The sequence below is a fragment of the Typopeltis vanoorti genome, chromosome 3, assembly GCF_054136105.1.
Source record: "Typopeltis vanoorti isolate ZY-2024b chromosome 3, IOZ_Tvanoo_1.0, whole genome shotgun sequence".
In the NCBI taxonomy this organism is placed as follows: Eukaryota; Metazoa; Arthropoda; class Arachnida; order Uropygi; family Thelyphonidae; genus Typopeltis; species Typopeltis vanoorti.
In genome coordinates, this window is record NC_143551.1 from 157,717,570 (window position 1) to 157,737,655 (window position 20,086).

Below are 20,086 nucleotides of genomic sequence, written 5' to 3' on the forward strand. Positions count from 1 at the left end.
AGGAACATAGCAAGCCCATTCATCTATGCCTTCACAAACAATATCAAAAAAGACAATAAACATAATGGTCAAAAAACGATCAACAAAATACTACCGACATAGAGTCAACAAAAAACGATATGTTTTCCACCCATAACAAAACAGGAACTGAAAGATGCACTCCTACAACTAAAACCAAAGACCACTCCAGGAATAGACAAAATAAGACTCACAGACCTTATAACACACTTTGATCAAATAAATCCTATACGTTTATGACTTGTGAACATAATATTCGAGACAGGCATTATCCTACAACAACTAAAAACTGCAATAATCATGCCAGTATACAAACACGGTAAAAGAAACGATACTCAGAACTACACTCCAATAGCTACCGTACCAGTCATCCGAAAAATTGTAGAAAAAATAACACACACCAGACTGCAAAACTATTTACAGAAGTACAACATCATCTTTCAAAACCAATGCTGCTTTCAGGAAACAAAAAGCATCATTACTTTATTAGAAGCCATTGCCGACACAATAAACAAAGCTCTTGACAAAAACAAGTGCGCCGTCTTTATACTGCTTGACTTACCCAAAGCATTTGAAACACTTGAACATGATATACTGCGATGTCTTCTTTCCCAATCTTCGAAGTAGGTGTGATTAACTCGGCTCACTGATCTACACGTAATCCTTATAATCAAAGAATGCAGATTATGTTACAAAACAGTCATTAAATTATATAACAATAAAGAAGATACCGATTATTATGTGATAATATGATTAATATAATATTACCGTGTAACATGAAAAAATAATGTAATAAATTATTCTTATCATTAAAAAATTATGCAAATAATGAATTTACATTGTATATTTGTGAGAATTAGGAAATATAATATTTTAATTGCATATGAGTAAATATTGTTGTATAATGACACTTTCTCAAACTTAAAAAAAAAGAAGTAAACTACAACATGTAATATTATATAACTTGTGTAACTCTGAACTATATAACTGTAAATTATTACTCTGATTGTTATTTTAAAAAATAGAAAAAAAAAACTATTTTAGTGTCATTATTAATGAAAACTTCTTATATCTATAGCACTTAGTGTTGAACCCTGTAAGCAATTTATGTAACTACAAAAAAAAAAAAAAAAACCAGCTAACGCCTTTTTATTCCCGTATACGGGAGTAGGCGAGGCCATTTAGCCCTATCTAACTTTTGGAGACTGAGTGGGCAGTTCAATCTCCTGGTACCAATCAGAGATAGATGGCCCAAGGCTATCACTAATTAAGCGGTACACAGTGAAGAGAGACGGCTCAAATGTGCCGCCATCTCGTGGTCCCTAACCCTAAGACAATTTATTTAATGTCTGAAATAATGTGGGTTCTACGGTCGATTTTCTTGAGTTTACGGGACGAAAAACCCGAGTTTCCGGGAGGAAAAACCCGCTTGCCCGTGCCAGAGATCGACTAACTCGAGAACCGGTCGAAAAAAGGCTTAGAAAAATTTCCTCTAGTCGCCGACTAGACTTGAAACCAAGTCTTCCTTCGTGCGGCCAAGCGCCGTGGTGTGTAAATGCCACATCCACTGAGCTACACCGGCTCTTATGTAATTACAATTAATATAATTACAAACATATAATTAAATAAGCAATTTAATCTTGCAATGCTGGAAAATTATCCATTGCATTGCACACATTTAATATACACAGATAGAGAGAGCGCGTTTCTAATTAAAGTGCGATTATTTAGATCAATCTGTAGACAGAATGAACCAATAGAAGAAATTCCTTGAAACTTAGGTATCGTAACCAGATCATAGAGAAGAGATCTTGAGAATAAAAAATTAGTTCAAAATGACCGATAGCGGAATTATATCGCTGTGATCAAGAAAAGCCAATGAATTTTGCATACCACGTGAGCCGTAAAGCGGTATAAACGTAGGAACAAGACTGACTACATTTGATTTACGCGATGGGTTTCATTTTAACCGAACGTGCTTTGCTTGTGAAGTTTTCTATATGAATGAATAATATAAGCACGTAAACATAAGAAAGATATTTAATTAACCAAATATTTCTGTTTGGAAATAGCAGACCATCTTCAGTGGCATTACAAGAACAGTTAAAAAAAATACAAGGTGGAATACTAACAATAGATCATTTAAAAATAGAACAAGCCGCGTGATGTTATATCACTAAGTATTAAAGGGAATATTTTTAAGCAGAGACATGATTGAAATAAAGTATTAATTAATAATATTAAATAACATAAAATTAAGAATTGATATAGATTTTTGATATAGATATACAGTCATTCCAATTCAGGTTAGGACGATGGTGTAAGGTCTGTACGCTTTCTTTGAATAAACGTTCAAATTTATATCGGAATCTATGTAAGAGGCGAGTTCTTGACCAAAGGATGTTGTGGTTAGTTTCAATCCCGTGCTGAGCCAATCAAGATTTTTCAGGTTTGTTGTGATGAATGGAAGATTGATGTTCTTGAATTCTTTTTTCACAAGTATCCTTAAATCATCGAACTTTCTATATGAATGGAAAAAATGTAGCAGCGTCACTTCGTATGTACAGATGCCTAAATCCTTTGGCATTATTGGGAAACTTGGTTCAATAACACCAAATGCAGTGCGATGCATGATTCATCGATTTGAAAAGACACTTAAGTTTGACTGTCCAACGAGGAAGAAGGCTTAATTCTGAAAATTTGCAAAGTACTGAAGATAGTCAAATGAGAATGTTGCAGGTTCGTGCAGTGCAGTTGTAGCAAGACAACTAGGTTTGCCATACGTAATGATATGAAGTAACTGTAAAGCGCTGCAATGCTATTTGTATAAATTGAACCACAGAGTTCCAAATAGGAGATGATAACGACTGAGAAAGATTTTTTGAGATATTTGACACCCATGGAAGTGGATGAAGATTTTTATTGGAATGTCATGAAGTGGTGAAGAGCATTTTCATGTTTGTGGAACAGAAAACAAACACTGAAATTTGCAGCAACTATGCTACAGAGATTCCCCCGTGCTTTTCATCAAGTTCTCTTACATTCACTAAAAGTTAGTTTGGATAGGATTTACGGCCAAGTTCATTACGGTGCCGTTTTTATTGGAAGAAAGTAATCTAACCAGACCTATGATTTGCAAGAAGAAACCTACTCCACATTTCCAGATAATTTCATCTGCAACTGCAGTAAAAACGGTGCCTGAACACAATAGTGTTGATTTCAGATGGAGCAGCTGTGTACATAGAACTTGAAGTTCAACACTTTTTGCGAGGGTGGAGCATTCAGTTTTTATTTTTATGAAATGGCCACCGCATTCACCGGGCCTTAACCCCTGTGACTTTTGAACTTTGTTCTGATATACCATGCTTTTGAGTTAATCCCAAAGCTCTTCACCCGGCAGATCTGAAATAAAATCGTAGATCACTTGCGAAACTTTTCGACAAATCAGTTGCTTAGACAGTGGTGTGTTGCTGTATCAGATATTGGTCCTGCATAAAGACCAACATATTGAATTATCGGTTGAATCCTTGTATCAAGTGATTTATATGATATTTTGCATCACATCATTATATGAAGTGAGTGAAATAAACGTAATCGAATAACTTCGTCTGTCTGTAACTTTGAATCATTTCACAATCGCATACCACCCGGTTCACAATAATGTAATTCTCTCCCGCTCACAGCGCTATATTTCCCCTAACGGTCAATTTTATTTTTATTTATTTTTTTATTTTTAGTCATGATCTCTTTCCCATAATTTGGTTAGTGTCCATCGAGCTTGAGGGTACTTTATCAACTAGATCTCTATACAGATTGCTCTGAATATGCGTACTTTAATTTGAAACACCCTGTGTAATAGTAATTAGATTTAGAATCACCAGATGGTTGCAGTGGTCTGCCCTATTCTGATTGAAGTTTCCGAATACGCGAACAGAAATCCACTCTTTCTTCGCCATGATGGTGAACTTGTGGTTTTTAACAATAAGGGAGACAGATTCTTCCTTTAAGGAATGATACAGTGTCGTATTATTTCATTTATTTTAATCTTATTGCATCAGAATATTTATTATGCTCTATCATCGGAAGATTTATTATGCTCTATTATCAGAAGATTTATTATTTGTTTTATTCTTACTCCTCATATGTTTTATGAAGTCTTTCAATAGAATCGTAGAACCAAGCCATCTGGTCTGTAGAATTTAATGAGCTGCAGTTCTTCCAGCTTCCTTTCCAGGATCATAACCCCAGTAGAATATGGCTTACTGCACACATTATTTATTAGGGCACAGCATAGAGTATTTTTTAATAGTGAAAGCAGGTTGTTTTAAAATAATAGGCAGCCTCTGTATATAGAAGCAATTATAAGAAGATTCTAAAATATGCGTCAAGGTTCCAGACTACCTTAATCTGTTACTAAATATAGTTTTACCCAGTATTACGGACCAGAATATTTCTCAAAACATACTGGCAATAGAAAACACTTACAAGTAACATAAATATTATTATTATTATTATTATTATTATTATTATTATTATTATTATTATTATTATTATTATTATTATTATTATTATTATTCCTGATACCTCCAAGGAGTCCGAAGACTCATCGCGGGAGGGCACTTAATAACACACTACATTCATAGATTTAATTGCTTGGGCAGTAATTCTAAACAACGATCATAACATAAAAGACAGTTAAGATATGCAATAAACTGGTTCATTATTTGGGTTTTAAGCAAATAAAATTCAGCTCAGTCCTTTGATGTGAATATTTTACTTAGGTGAAAATATCACCTAAGCAAAGGAGTAGGATTTCCTTTCGTGTTGACGTCACTGACATCCTATTGTCATCTGCTTTGGTATCGAATGCTTGAAGGTGGATTTTGTTCAGAGAAGTGTTTTTAACGAATCCGGTGTCTGCGTTAAATGTCACTGTATTTTGTTGGTTGCATTTCGGTTTTTGATTACGATTCTTAGTGATAAACACAGGTTAAGGTACGTTATAAACAATACATTTCACCTATTATGTGAATTTCTATTAAATAAGTTTATCCACTCTATATTGGATTCTGCCAACGAGGCTTGTTTGAGGAATTGAAGCTGCATTAGAGCCTCAAGGTATAGATCGGATGGATCATTGACCTTTTTTTCTCTGTTGATTAAGTGAAGATGTTAACATCAGTACGTGAGTATGATATCATGGGCAAATATAAATATTGTAAAGATAGAAAATAGTTATAGTTACGGAGCCAAGTTCAAGTTACTGTATAACAGTTAGGCCTACTGTAGGTAAAGGAGAGTAACACCCAAATTCGCAATATTTTTCCTCATTCGCAAGATCGATGTTATCAAATCGATGTAAATTTAAGGAAATAGAGGTAGTTATGGCATTTGGCAGTCTTTTATTAATGACCGAATTTCATATATTATTTAGTATCGATTTGTAGGACCTTAGAACACATCAGACAGCCCACACAATTACTGCTGGATAATCCATTGAGAAGTCATGTTATGTCACCGGTTTATGTTGAATACAGTTGTAGATTGCTATATTGACTGATTAATACATTTAGTAGTATCCAGTAGAGAAAAAAAATTACCTATCACTTAAAACTTCAAATGATGCAACTATATGCGCTTTTCGTGTTAATTGAAGAAATATGTTTTTGCATTTATATAAATATTTTGGTTGTACCTAATGTTATTATTTGTTAAGATTTATTGTCAAATATAAGAAATAGTAAGGACATTCACTGAAAATATTATATCATTTAGTTGTAAATCAAACAACCTAAAGAACATTTGCTGCTTACATTAGTTTCATGGTTTATGTTTATTGAGCAAACGTTTTCCCATTTGGATCTCAGTCTTAAAAGAAAGATTGAAATTTTCCCATGTACATTCTTCCACTGACATCTTCCATTTTTCACTTAAGCGCATGTAGCCTTCTTGTTGATGCTGAGCTCCCTGATAACTAACCATCCTTAAACCCAAGGAATTATTTGGGAGGTAACCGAATCAGTCGATATTGTGGAATTACTGGGCGAGCACTTTGCAAGAGTATATCATCCAGGTGGTGACTTTGCAGGAATGGAAGAACCAACAGCTTATACTGGAATTGTGATGAATGAAGTAGAGGTAACTAGTCTATTACAGAACCTCAATGTCAATACATCTGTGGGATTGGATGGTATACCAGCTCGTGTCATAAGTGAAGCGGCCAAAGAATTGTCAGTGCCCTTGACCATTTTGTTTAATTTGAGCCTCAGGACTGGGTCAGTCCCAAGGGGGTGGAAAGAGGGGAAAATAGTTCCACTGCACAAAGGTGGTTCCAAGGCTGCTGTTGAAAATTACCGGCCAATCAGCATAACAGGAATCATTATCAAGGTCTTAGAGAAAATAGTCAAGAGGAAAATACAAGATTGGATAGAAGAAAATGGGATACTGTATCGGGGTCAGCATGGTTTTGTGAAGGGTAGGTCATGCCTCAGTAACTTGCTCACGTATTATAACACGGTGACGGCTGAACTGGATAAGGGTAATGGGTTTACGGTGATTCTACTGGACCTTGCCAAGGCCTTTGACAGGATACCACATGGAATTCTAATCAGTAAATTGCAGCATATGGGAATGGACATAGGGTTGGTGAGATGGATAGGAGGGTGGTTGATGGAGAGATATCAGAGAGTGGTTTACTCAGGAGTAGAGTCCACAAGACGGCCTGTGACTAGTGGTGTGCCACAAGGATCTGTTCTTGGACCACTGCTGTTTAATTTGTTCATAAATGATATAGGAAAGGATCTGAGAGGAACAGTTCATTTGTTTGCGGATGATGCGAAGTTGGGTAGGGCAATAGTGAATGCAGATGACGTCAAAATTTTGCAGGATGATTTGGATAGATTGGAGGTCTGGGCTAAGGAGAATGGATGTCAATTTAATGTGGCAAAATGTAAGGTTATGCATTTTGGGGTGAAAAGATTGGCGGCAGTTTACTGCATTGGTGGAACCGTGCTCCAGGAAATTGATGAGGCACGAGATTTAGGAGTGTTGGTAGATAAGGAATTGAAATTTAGGGGACACATTGCAAAAGTGGCCAAATCAGCTCATCAAATCACTTGGTTGCTGAAGAATACGTTGACAAGCAGGTTATTGTTCCGCTGCATCGAGCCTTGATAAGACCCCATCTCGGCTACTGTGCTCAGATTTGGTCACCTAGGTTTCTTCTTGATGGGGAGGAGGTGGAGAGGATCCAGAGGCGAGTGACCAAGATGATAGCAGGTCTGTGGAATGAACCGTATGAGAACAGGTTGAGGATTTGTGGGTTGCAAAAATTGGTTGATAGGTGGAGGAGGGGAGATATGATTGAGACATTCAAATTACTGAAGGGTTTCTATAAAATTAATTCAGAAGATATTTTTGAGAACAGGGCTGGTTGTGGGAGGACTAGGGGACATCCATGGAAACTGGGCAAAAGTGTGGTTAGTAAAGGTGTTAGAGCTGGGTTCTTTACTTTTAGAGTAGTGAATGAGTGGAATGAGCTCCCTGAGTCTGTGGTGGATGCTGTGACAGTGAATGAGTTTAAGGCGAGGTATGATAGATACTGTATTAATGTCAAATAGTTGTGATGAATATGATTTGGTGCCTCCCTCGATGAGTCTAATGACTCCCTGGAGTTGCCCGCAATAATAGTAATAATAGTAATAGTAATTATTTCTTGTTTGCACTTTATCTTTATTGCAAAATATTTAATAATAAAATGTGTAATTAACTCTGTATTTAAACCTAACCTAGTTCAAAAACAAACTAGACTAAAAGCATACAATACATTAGTTCTACCATTTGCATGGAAGTGAAATCTGGACAATAAAACAAAAAGACAAATATTAACAACAACTGAAATGAAGTTTATGAGAAAAACTGCAAAGTATACTCTATTCAATCACAAAAGAAATGAAGAAATCATAAAGAATTAAACCAGGAATCTAATAGAAAAAATTAAAAAATATAAACATAAATCAGTGGAACACGTTGAAAGAATGAAAACAAAAGGATTACCAAAACAAGTCTTAAATTGCAAACCATCACGAAAAAGCAAACGAGGACATTTTCTAAAGAGATTCAACGATAAATTTTAAGGCCAGAACAGGCCACTGTAGGCCTAAATCCTTGAGAAGCATGATGATGACTATTACCTTTGTAGCCAGATCTTACATAAAAATGCAACTACAATTACCTTGTAGATATTAAGTTCAGTTGAGGTCTGAAGTGACTCAATGTTCCATGTTTGGTTTCTAGAGACCAAACTTGGTTCCTTGGTTTCTAATTATCTAACCATTAGCCCACCTATGGTATGCCTTCTGATACCTTTCATGGTGTGGATTCATAAAAAAAAAAAAAAAAAAAAAAAAAAAAAAAAAAAAAAAAAAAAATCGATACAATGCAATAAATGCATCCTTTTGTTTTTATTTTTTTCATTTCAACCTTTCCATTTATTGGATATGAACAAATAGCACTTTGTGCACTATTGAACAAGCCAAGTTTTTGTTTTTTGTTATGGTTGAGTGCTGTGTGTTTAAACTGTCTCTATGATGTTTGTTAATAATGTTGTGCATTTTTAATATTGTAAACAAGTTGACATTCATAGTCTTTTATTCATTTTGTATAGCTGTAAAATGGATACATCTCCAAGAAAGAGTTCAAAAATATGTAATCTTTCTCAGCACACATCCATGACACAGACAAATTAACAATGAGTGTGGTGTTGGTTTGGGTACCATTAATGTGATTTTAGAGGTTTAGGGACAGGTACCTTTTTCTCCTGACAGAAAAGGAAAACTATACCTACTGAAGGTAATTTACTAGTTAGGAAAAGCAAAATTAATTCAAGATTGTCTGCTGTAGACTTAAATAGAGACTTGGTAGCTAGTGGAATTAATGTTTCTGACATAACAGTTAGTCGAAGATTGTTGGAAGCAAGTAGGACTGCCCACAGACCAAAAAAGAGTCTCACATCTGTGGGCACATAGTACAAATCAATCTTCACATTAGTCTTGAGCTAAGATTTCATAATCATTATGGATCTTGAGAATTTTGTAATTTTAAGTACTTGACCCATTACATTGTTATTCAGCTGAATGCAGTCGCAAAATGTGGAATAGTTGCTATGTCAATGATAGTTAATTTGACTTAAATAATATTTATTATGTAAAAATATAAGGATTAAATTATTTATTTTTTATGATATTCTTAATTGGGAAAGGTTGGAAACTATAATACATTATTGTTGGTTGGCCACTAGTGAAATAAAATGGATATTATCCTCTGGAGATGGAATGTCATTTTCCACTTGATATTATCCCAAAGAAAGGGGGTTGGTGTTAGGATAAAGAGAAACCTTAACTACATGAAGAATTTCTCAAACATCCATTACACAAATGGGATTTGAATCCATAACATGTTTATAGCTAGGGATCACCTCAGTTTCAAACAGCATTGGTATTCACTTCCAAAAGGTCGCATTAATGATAGCAGTCAAATCTTTGGACTCCCTGGAGGTGTGATGTAATAATAATAATAAAATATCATACGGCTATGTCATGCTACAGAAACATGAGGGATGTTTTTTAATGTAATTAAGAATTAAATGCTAAGTTAATTAACATTCAATGTAGTCCATTAAAAAAGTTATCTTTAGTGATTTATTGTGAGAAAACATAATACTTGTTTCTGCATGCTTCAAGTTCGATGAAGTATGTAGGTATGTTAAGTTTTTATTATTTTTTAAGTATTATTAACCCTAACAAATATTTGCAAAACTTATAACACATTGGTGCCATGTATGGGCTAATGGTTAAGAAGAAAGAAGTAACCTAATGCATTCTCTTGAATGCATTAGGTTCTCATATTCTGAGCAATAATGATGTTCTTGAAGACATCAGGAAACGCCAATGAAAGAAGAATACAGATGGATATTGATTGTAGCTGTGTATTTTAGAAGACATGAAAGAGAAGCAGAACATCTTTGAGGATGGGGAACAAGCTTACAAGTAAGAGAGACTGGAATCAGTTAATCAGATTGCCTTCAGAATAACATCAAGACCTTTTTAGAGCAGTTTTGCATATTTTGCTCCAAACTCCAGTATTTATTCTAAGACTGGGTTAATATGGTTATTTGTATAGGGTCAACATAGTTTATTAAGCAGGAGAGTACATGACTTTTTGGGAAGTTTGTTTGTCAGCCCAAGAAAAGAATGCTGATCTTGACTAGAAATCTGAGTATTATCAAAGATAAGGGGAGGTGATGATCTGATCTTTCTTACAAGAAAGTGGATATGTTTTGGTATCTGTTTCAGTAATGAAATATCATGAATTGGCATAATCAAAAGAAATATAAAAACAGAGGAAAAACTCATGTATAAACAACTTTATTAATGTAGAATTTTGCCTAAGTGTCAGTGATGATGCTTATAACAAGGTGAAAATTCTACATTAATAAAGTCCCCCCCCCCCCCATTTTTATATTTCTTTTGATGTTTTGATATCATCACTCCACTGGAGATTGGCAATGAGATCAGTATAAATTAAATCACTGGTTATGGAATATCTTGACCCTTGAAAAGTTGGTATTATTTCTGGCATATCACGGAGTCGAACTCATTGTGGGAGGCTAAACGCTCACAGACAACAATACTTATCATGTTTACTCTTGAAAATATTTATTGTTGGAACATTCACCTCTGGTGATGTATTCTGCTCATTCACCATGCAAAAAATTACCTTTTCACTTCCTTACTCACACAATCCTTTCCAGGGATGACCGTGTTCTTTTATCATCTGTTACATTAGCAATATCTCCCAGTTTGATAAACTCCTTCATCAACTTATGTCTCAATCATATTCTTCTATTTGTCGAGCTGTGCAGAGTACATTCCCTTTAATATCAACATTACAGAGTCTTGATAGTCTTAGTTACACCACTCCCCCGCACTCTTATGCATTCTTATCAGCAGGGCTCGACAAACATGCTTACCCACATGCCTGTGGTGAGTAGGTGCTGGCAGGTGAGTAGATGTAGAATGGAAAAATGTTTTTTATTTAATAAAAAATAACTTTCTGAACAAAACCTTTTTTAACTTTAAGTAAATGCAGAACAATATGCATAGTATAAAGGGCCATTCTCGTCACAGAAATTAATGTGACAAATTATATTTTCCAAAAGAAAACTGTTTTTACTGTTTTTTTTTTTTTTTTGAGTGGTTCTGACACAACGGAAATATACTCCAAACCATAACACAGCACCCTCTAATCACTTTATGGAACTTCTATTGACTTAATTTGGATATATCATTAAATAATGGTGTGTGTGTGTGTGGGGGGGGAGTTCTTGGGCAAGTTTTTTTTTTTTTTTTTTTTCCCCCTGTGGAAAGCAAGATTTTGCATAATTCGTTGAACCCTGCTTATCACAGATAACCAGCAGATATGTGGCCTAATTAGTGCATTATAGAAGAACTGCCATCTTATCCCTGCTTGTCGTGTGTAGAAGCTTAAGTGCTGTGAGGACATCATGTTGGAGACTTAATGGATTTTTTACAACACTCAAAAAGGATTAAAATAGAATTTAATACTTCCTATTAATCATTCCTAATTTAATCATTCCAGGCAACCTACTACCACCCTTAGAGGGCACTCCACCTAGATAGGACTTTAGTGTCACTCATGTGGTTGGCCTTAGTATTGTATGATATTTGTGTGCATGTTACATTAGTTGTTTTTGTAATCTCCGTTAATGTCCTAGTGACTAGGACGAAATTTAGGAAGTATTAAATTCTATTTTAATCCTTTTTGAGTGGTGTTAAAAATCCATTAAGCCTTCAATATGATCCCTGCTTGTCATTGTCATTATTGTGGCAACAGTTTTCTGGGTAATTTACAACTTTTGCAGTATTTAGCTCCCTGTCCACTAACACTATTCCTATCCTTGTCTAGTCAACCTCACCTTCCCACGGTTTTGGTCTGTTTCCACAATAGGAGCTCTGGCAAAAACCAGTGAGTATTCCCCCACTACAAAGGGATACCTTCTTAGTTGGAGGAAATGCCAATTAGACATTAGGTGGTAGATGTTCTTTGTTGCCCAGTGAAATATCACTGCCCAGCTTAAGCTTACTGGAGATCTGAAGTAGCAAATGCTATGTTTGACTCCAGAGTTAAGATTCCGGTTTTTGTTCTGCCCCTTCTCTGTGCAGTGTGAGTGATGCCCTTCAAGGCCATGACATGGCCTTGAAGGGCATCACTCCTCCATTTCAAGGGTACAGCAGTTAAAGTGGTGGTGCCACAGGCTGGCTGTGCAAGGGCCTAAACCTGTCAGTAATGAGTCAGGAGGCTTCCCAATCAACTGGTGCATAATCCTACTTCCACATAATCTGCCAGTTCATGCCTGGAAAGGGAGTCCCAGGTTGTGGTATGCAGAGGCACTGTTGAGGCTATGTCATGTCATGGCATGGATTGTGATTTCGCTCTGTATGGAAGTTATGTCCAAGAGTTCTCTCACTGCACGTTCCTGCTATATCATTCCATCTAATCAAACTTATGGCCAACTCTATGAAGACTTTCACAAACAATAACAATAATTGCAAGAAAAGCGAATCTCCCTCATAAATTAATCCCATCAAAAAAGTCGCATCACAACCAGTCACAACATACAAACCATACCAGAATCTCTTCATTAAACACTCACTTTCATATCCATTTTACTAACATCCATGGCATAAACATAAATGACATACACCATCACTTGCAGTCTTCCAGACCAGCTATCTTATTTCTGAGAGAAACTCAGATCACATCTACATCTACTACTGTCCACCTCCAGTGCCAAACTACATTCACGATTCTTTTCACCACAAGGGTGGCACATGTCTTTGTGAAAGCTTGCCAGTGAATGGCTAATTTAGAATCTTCTGCCTCTGAATGCCATTAGCCCTCTCCACATGTCCGAACCATTTCATCTGTCTTCTTCTGATGACTGTCAGAATGTTTTTCCTTTTTTTCCGTCTACTGAATCAATCAGTTTTCAGACATTTGCATTGGTTTCATGAGCAGTATAGGGAATTCTTAAAAGTCTTAAAAAAATCTTAAAATCTTAAAAATCTTAAAAAAATTTTTTAAGACTAATTCACCAAGGTGTCAATTAGTCTTAGTCTGATTGTGATTGCTATTCTGTTATCTCCCCACAATGGTTTTAACTTCTGTAGGGCCACAGTTGCCTTAGCAATTCAGTATTTGGTTTTTGAGCGACCATCTTGACTCAGTGTGCTTCCTAGATAAGTGAACTTGTTTACATTCTCAATTTGTTTATTGCCAAAAGCTTTTTGAAGGTCTAAATACTATCTCATAATCCAAATACTATCTCATAAAAGCAACTCCTGCACTTCCACCTCTGTGTCATCCTGATTTCATCACTGACCTCTTGGCATCACTCTTTTGCTCAAACTCCTGCATATATGACCAAGGGACACCACCTCATATGATACCAGAATCCAAGCACTGTATGCCTCCTATAGTTAACAAAAAAAGTCATCAGAAAACTACTAAATAACTTGGATACTAAAAAGTGTTCTGGTCCTGATGACATCTACCAATTGTTCTCAAACATTGTGTTTCAGAGCTAACACCCGACCTGCATCATCTCTGTAATCTATTATACATGTTTGGTACTTATCCCAATGCATGGAAGCAATCTCATATCAATCCTATTCCAAAAAAGGGTGATAGAAGTCTATTATCAAACTACCGACCAATTGCTATCACCTCTGTCCTTTCCAAAATAATGGAAAAGTCATCAATAGCCAACTCCTTCACTCCTTAGAGGCCCATGAATTAATCAGCGACCACCAGTACAGATTCTGCCATTTAAGATTCATAGCTGACCCTTGTAGCTTACATCACCCACCGTTGGATATGCACCATGGAAAGGTTCAAAGAAACTTGTGTTGTTGCGCTGGTAGATTTCCAAAACTTTTGACCTCTGTGATTTTGAGGCCTGCTAAACAAATTACCATCATTCAGTCTCCTTGCCATCCTCTGTAATGTATAGCCAGCTTTCTTTCTGGTCATTCTTTGTGATGAATGTAGATGACTTCCTCTCTTTGAGCTTTACCACCAATGCTGGAGTGCCTCAAGGCTGTGTTCTGTCACCTACTCTTTCTCCTGTACATGACCTATTCACAATAATCACCAATCTGATTTACAGCTTTGCAGATGATAGTACTCTCCACTCATCTTACTCATTTGATGAACCATGCAGTACTCTGATAACCAAGGCTACAAGATCATCTATATACTATCTTCCAATGGGCGAGGACAATCTTTTATGTTCAATGCCACCAAAACATAGTTTTGCCCTTTTTTTGTGCAAAAGAGATCCCAGCTGACCTACCCTTGACCTCAGTAATACACAAATCACCAGATGAGATTAGATCTTTTTGCTTAGACTAGCGTTTACTTCCAGTCTTTTCTGGCATAAACACATTACATCAATTTCCTCCTCAGCATCCAAGAAACTTGGCATTCTCTTTCATTCAAGAGTATTTTATACCCAACCAACTCTTCACTATATACAAATCCTAAATCCGTCCATGTTTAGAATACCGTTCACGTTTTGTGGTGGTGCACCTAAAACTTCCCTTAAAATCCTTTGCACCATTCAGAGGCATGCAATTAGGCTTGTAGATTCCTCTCTTTACTCCAAACTCACTTCAACCTCTATCTTGCAGGTGCAGTGTTTCAGCACTGTGTATTCTACAGGTACTTCAATGGTTACTGCTCCATTGAATTGGCGACCATCATTCTTTCACATTCTGTTGCACCTGTTAATACAAGAGCTGCAGCTACCTAGCATCCCTTTACTGTGCAACTGCAAACACACCGAAACTGCTTGTTTTCATCCTCTTTTATTCCGTCCACTTTTGTTCTCTGGAATAGCCTTCCACAAAAAGTATTCCCAAACTGCAACATGCAGCTCTTCAACACACACACAAAAAAAAAAACACTTCTATCTCACTCCTCATCTGCATCCCACACACATACTTATAGGCACTGACATGCCTATAAGTCCCTTGACCTCTATTTCATGGGATCTATATCTATCTATCTATATATAATAATAATAATAATAATATCCTATATTCCTCATCTTCTCTGGCAAGAGTACTCTTAACGACATTAAATTAATATCTCTTTATCTTCCCAAAGTACTAACCTACACACCAGATTTTCATGAAATTGCTCTTTCCAATGTAATGTTTTCTGCAAACAACTGCTATCACCTCTCAGACCTTGAATTATGATATACTGTATATCTTAATCATCAAAGATTAATTAGTAGTGCTTAATTATATTGATTGTGATTGTTATAACTTATTATTGATTATTATAAATAATAGACAATATAAATAATGTATATAAATTATTATAGATTAGTTAGTCTGATTGGCTGAGTGATAGAATCTTCTGGTCAAGAATTCATCTACTCCAACAGTGTTACTACATATTCAAATTTTTGTTTAAGTAGAGTTCTAAGCCTTACTACATTATCCTAATTTAAATCAGAGCGACTGCTTTCCTTCCCAAAAATCTGGGTAAGTCTCATTCCTGTCAGTCCCCAATAGTTTTTTTTTTTTTTAATTTTGTCATCATTATATCATTTTACTAACATCTCATTGTTCAATATACCTTGTTTATACCAATTCACAGCTCAACATTTAAAAAAAAAAAAAAAATCCATTATTAGCATTTTACTTTATTTGAACTGGCTTAACACCAAAAATGATTTGTTAGTCTCAGATTGAAATATGTCAGAATACATTTTTATTTCTATATTCTTGTCTGTGTTATACAGCATCATTGGTGTGAATGTTTGTTGCTGTCTTGAGGTGGAAGGTGAATTTCATCTTCTGCTGTGAGATCACAGTCCTTTTTATTAGAGGCCAGAAGTGGCTTTGAGAAAGTTCTCTGACTGATTTCTAGAAACAGTGTTTCCAGATTAAGTAAAAATACAAAAAAAAAAAAAAAAAATGTAATAACTAATACAAAAAATGTCCTTAGTCCACTTACTCAGTAGTGATGCACTGTAAATTTACAACCTTTTGTGTATGAATCACATAAAAAAAAAATGGAAGGGAGGAGAGGCTTGCAAGAACAGAATTTTGGAGTGCCATGTCTGTCATCTTTTTCCTTTCAAGACATTCACATCCCTGATATGCAGCTCACTTGTTTTATCAGCCAACTATCTCTGTGACCAGGCTACCAACTGACAATCTATCCATCTCCATTTTACTCAGATTTGGTACAGCTTATATGATGTTTTATTGAATGTCTTTGCCAAATATAGAAAAGTTACTGTATAATCATTTTCTGTTTCCTGTGCACTTGTCTTGTTTCAGTACCTGATTTCATACAATACAATTTTTGCACCAGAGGGATTCTAAAAAAGTATCACTTTTTGGCCTCCTGAAATAGTTAACAAAAAAACTTAGAAACTGCTTAGGTCACTGCCCCCCCCCCCCCAATATACTGATTACCTAAAATTCTTACCCCTCTCTCTTTTAGGTTAGCGAGACAATTGGTGAAATTTTTAACCCCACTTATCATCTTATATTAAAAAGTCCAGTCATTTCAATTCCTTAATCCAAAATTTGGTTTAAAATAATGATATCATGGTGAGTTTCAGCATCACCTCTTTATTTACCAATATCCCCTGTTTCTGATCCTATAACTTTTGCTGAAAAATGCTTTCCCCTTGATATCATTGATCTTTCAATTTTTTGTCACCCACACTGGCTACTTGAGGAAGGATATCCTATGTAAACAGGTAGAGGAGGGACAGCTATGAGCTCTCTTCCCTCTAGTCAATTTCTGTATGGAACATTTTGAAAAACATGCTCTTGACACTGATATTCTCAAACCTTCTGTTTGATTTATATATATTGATGTGTTCTCTATTTAGCCACATGACTCAGACACATAGACTTTTTCTTCCTCCACCTTTATAGCCATTGCTCCAGAATCTGGTTTCTATAAAAAGAAAATATATAATAGCCTTCCTTTTCTAGATATTCTAATGGACCAATGATCCATTAGCTACTCTAATAGATCATTGGATCTAGAAGTATCTAGAAAATTTCCAGTGGACCATTTCTTTCTTAGTTTATAGAAAACTCACCCACATAGGTAGATACGTGTATATATATATATATATATATAATAAATTTAGTTTAATCCTTTATCCAAGTGTGAGCAAATATATATATATATATATATATATATATATATATATATATATATAATAAATTTAGTTTAATCCTTTATCCAAGTGTGAGCAAACAAAGTTTGTGCCTGAAAGTATCTTCAGGACTGGATTAAGGTTGTACAACACCAGGGCAACTCGTTGCAAAGGTGGAGCAAGATACCAGCACTCCTATCCCAGTATCTACTATAATGCAAAACACATCTCCTTGCGGATATGTCTAACGTTATGCATTAAGGGAAGGGCAACTACCTAGACTAGTTTTGACCTTTATTGAGGTCTCTTCAGTGGGAACCAGGCCCAAGTGGAGATATCAGGCAGAAGCATTAGCAGGTCATTTCCACCTATAGGAATTGGTGTGCCACCCTTTTTTTAATAATTTACTCTGGATTTAGAGAAAGATGTTGAAAGTTTACTTTTCACTTGGTTAGAGTATAATAAATTTAGTTTAATCCTTTATCCAAGTGTGAGCAAACAAAGTTTGTGCCTGAAAGTATCTTCAAGACTGGGTTAAGGTTGTACAACACCAGGGCAACTCGTTGCAAAGGTGGAGCAAGCTACCAGCACTCCTATCTCAGTATCTCCTATAATGCAAAACACATCTCCTTGCGGATATGTCTAACGTTATGCATTAAGGGAAGGGCCACTACCCAGACTAGTTTCGACCTTTATTGAGGTCTCTTCAGTAGCAGCCAGGCCCAAGTGGAGACAAGCTACCAGCACTCCTATCTCAGTATCTCCTATAATGCAAAACACATCTCCTTGCGGATATGTCTAACGTTATGCATTAAGGGAAGGGCCACTACCCAGACTAGTTTCGACCTTTATTGAGGTCTCTTCAGTAGGAGCCAGGCCCAAGTGGAGATATCAGGCAGAAGCATTAGCAGGTCATCTCCACCTATAGGAATTGCCAATTGGTGTGCCACCCTTTTTTTAATAATTTACTCTGGATTTAGAGAAAGATGTTAAAAGTTTATTTTTCACTTGGTTAGAGTATAATAAATTTAGTTTAATCCTTTATCCAAGTGTGAGCAAACAAAGTTTGTGCCTGAAAGTATCTTCAGGACTGGGTTAAGGTGGTACAACACCAGGGCAACTCGTTGCAAAGGTGGAGCAAGCTACCAGCACTCCTATCTCAGTATCTTCTATAATGCAAAACACATCTCCTTGTGGATATGTCTAACGTTATGCATTAAGGGAAGGGCCACTACCCAGACTAGTTTCGACCTTTATTGAGGTCTCTTCAGTGGGAGCCAGGCCCAAGTAGAGATATCAGGCAGAAGCATTAGCAGGTCATCTCCACCTATAGGAATTGCTAATTGGTTTGCCACCCTTTTTTTAATAATTTACTGAATACCGAAGAGACCTCAATAAAGGTCGAAACTAGTCTGGATAGTGGCCCTTCCCTTAATGCATAACATTAGACATATCCGCAAGGAGATGTGTTTTGCATTATAGGAGATACTGAGATAGGAGTGCTGGTAGCTTGCTCCACCTTTGCAACAAGTTGCCCTGGTGTTGTACCACCTTAACCCAGTCCTGAAGATACTTTCAGGTGCAAACTTTGTTTGCTCACACTTGGATAAAGGATTAAACTAAATTTATTATACTCTAACCAAGTGAAAAATAAACTTTCAACATCTTTCTCTAAATCCAGAGTAAATTATTAAAAAAAGGGTGGCACACCAATTGGCAATTCCTATAGGTGGAGATGACCTGCTAATGCTTCTGCCTGATATCTCCACTTGGGCCTGGCTCCCACTGAAGAGACCTTATTCGCCAAGACGTGAAAGACAGCTCCAGTTCGAAGAAGAAAGAACCTGTGCCTACCAGTCCAAAAGAGGATCCATTTCCCGTGGCCCGAAGAGAGAGCTCCATGCTCACTTTCTACAGAAGTACCTCGTGTTGGTAAGACCTTTTTTCTTATTATTGGCTCTTTTACCCATTCCTTCTGGTATCTCTTCGCTTGTTGTGAGGGACACCGGGCGTTCCCCGACTTTGCCCTCCTTTACCTCCTCCCCCCTTCTACAGCCTGTAGTTAGGTCTTCCCTCAACAATGCCGTTATTCTTACCCAGAACTAGAACGCTTGGCATCGAAGTCAAGCGGCTCTCAGATGAGCGGACGTTAGTGAAAGCTCTGATTGATACAGTAGGGTCAGAAAACATATACGGTTTCACACCGTACTCAAAAGAAAGATTCCAAATTGTAGTCAAAAATGACCAAACAAGAAGCAAATTATTAGAGGGTTCCCCCTGTGTGGGACAAACGATCAAACCTTATTTAATAGGGAGTTTACGGAAAACGTTAAGAATAACTAGATTTCCCTTGGAATACCTGGAGAATTAAGACAACGTCAAGAAATTTTTTAGCCAATGGGGCGATATTATTAGTATCAAAGCATTTGAACATCCAGATTACAAAGGCTGGAAAACAGGCGACATGGTTAACTACCTGGGTGTTAAAAGATTGTTTCCAATGTAACTCTGAGGGTCACTTAGGGGCAGAATGCCCAAAACTACAGTGCAGAAATTGCAAATCAACGGAGCACAAAATAGCAAACTGCACAGAAGCTTGTCTTAAATGTGGGGACTTGACCCATAAAGTGGACACGTGCTCGCACAGAACACTCTCAGAAGCAGCTGGAGGGACCATAATACCGATCAGGGCTATACCCTTCGGTAAACCTGAGGTATCATCAGGGAGCGATTTTCCAGAGCTCCGGCAACAGACCGAAAAAGAAACACTAGCAGAAAACACAACCTCCA

The 20,086-nt window shown here is 36.5% G+C and overlaps 1 protein-coding gene across 6 annotated transcripts in view; it reads left to right on the forward strand.

Annotated features, from left to right (window-relative positions):
• The first annotated feature begins 4,886 nt into the window (after nt 1-4,886).
• LOC150108699 (RNA-binding protein RO60) overlaps nt 4,887-20,086 on the forward strand; it is a 180,525-nt gene continuing 165,325 nt past the window's right edge. The window contains exons 1-2 of one of the 6 annotated variants that reach the window (XM_090390927.1): nt 4,899-5,013; nt 15,491-15,653. The gene's annotated coding sequence lies outside the window, so the exon portion shown is untranslated. Of the gene's footprint in view, nt 5,204-5,274; nt 5,397-15,490; nt 15,654-18,977; nt 19,229-20,086 lie in introns of those variants that run through there. The other 5 variants (XM_090390925.1, XM_090390924.1, XM_090390923.1 and 2 more) reach the window with 5 other exon arrangements.